Below are 1278 nucleotides of genomic sequence, written 5' to 3' on the forward strand. Positions count from 1 at the left end.
TTTTATTTTAATTTTTTTTTTTTTTTTTTTTTTTTGATTCTTAACTTTTATTCAAATTTTATTTTTCTGCCGATGATAATTGAATTAATGTGAATAAAATTTGTACTTGTGATAAAAACTTGTCGAAGTCACAGTCAGCATCCCGTCAACCCCAGGAAAGTAACACCTTTCAAGGATTTTTCATCGCTGTGATACTATACGTTATTGTTTATTTGATCTCCAAGGCGGTGCCCCCTGAGATGAGATTGCGTGCACATGTGGACATGGCTGCCATCACCTTAGGGGTTATAGCGCTTCACTTCGGCATGGTGTTATATATAGCGCTTCATTTCGGCATGGTCATCGTCGCAGGCGGCTTCATCACCTCCATCTCGGCAGTTCTGGCTGGCTTTTCTCTTATTTACCTACGATTTGTCATATATCCACGGATGTGGCATCGATCATCTAAATATTTATTTGAAAATGCTTTTTCTAGAATTACTTGTTCTACAATAAATTAATCATAGTGTGAAAAATATATATAACATATTTATTGTGATAACAACAAAATGAGAATTATATATATATATATATATATATATATATAATACTAGGGGGTGTCCGCGATTCGCGCGGAATATTATTTTATTATTGCTAAGAGCATGATTTTTTTTCTCTATTTTGGTTTGGTTCGATTTTAAGTGGTTTGGTTTTATCGGATTGAACACCCCTAAACTATTGTTATTTTGTTGATATTTTATGGATTGTGATTGTTTATAATTCTTTCAGTGTCACCTGATTTGTTTTTAATCCAAATACAATAAGTTTTTAATTTCAAATACAAGTTTTTATTTAATTATTACTATAAAAAAGATTTTGATCCAAAATTTACGTTCAATAAATAAAAGGGCATGAAACAAATAACATAACTAATATATTGATTACCGATATGAATAGTTTGATGTTTTATAATTTATAATATTAATTTAAAATTTATGTCTAGTTAAATAATTTTTAAAATAAAATAAACATTAGAATTAAAAATTGTTATATATATATATATAGTCCGCACAAGTGCAAAACATCAAGCAGTATATATATATATGTATGTGTTTGTGTTCGAAGTAAATTTTGTTCTTATCAAATCTAAGTGAGCACAACACAAAGGTTAAGCTTTTTATTGCCATTGCCTTTGTCACCTCTTCTATGGTCATGACTGGCGCTGTCCCTAACCTCTCGCAGGTTGGTTGTTGATTCTTAACCTTTTTTTTTTTTTTTTTTTTTTTTTTTTTAATTTTT

The sequence above is a fragment of the Brassica oleracea genome, chromosome C6 (genome assembly GCF_000695525.1).
Source record: "Brassica oleracea var. oleracea cultivar TO1000 chromosome C6, BOL, whole genome shotgun sequence".
Classification (NCBI taxonomy): domain Eukaryota; kingdom Viridiplantae; phylum Streptophyta; class Magnoliopsida; order Brassicales; family Brassicaceae; genus Brassica; species Brassica oleracea.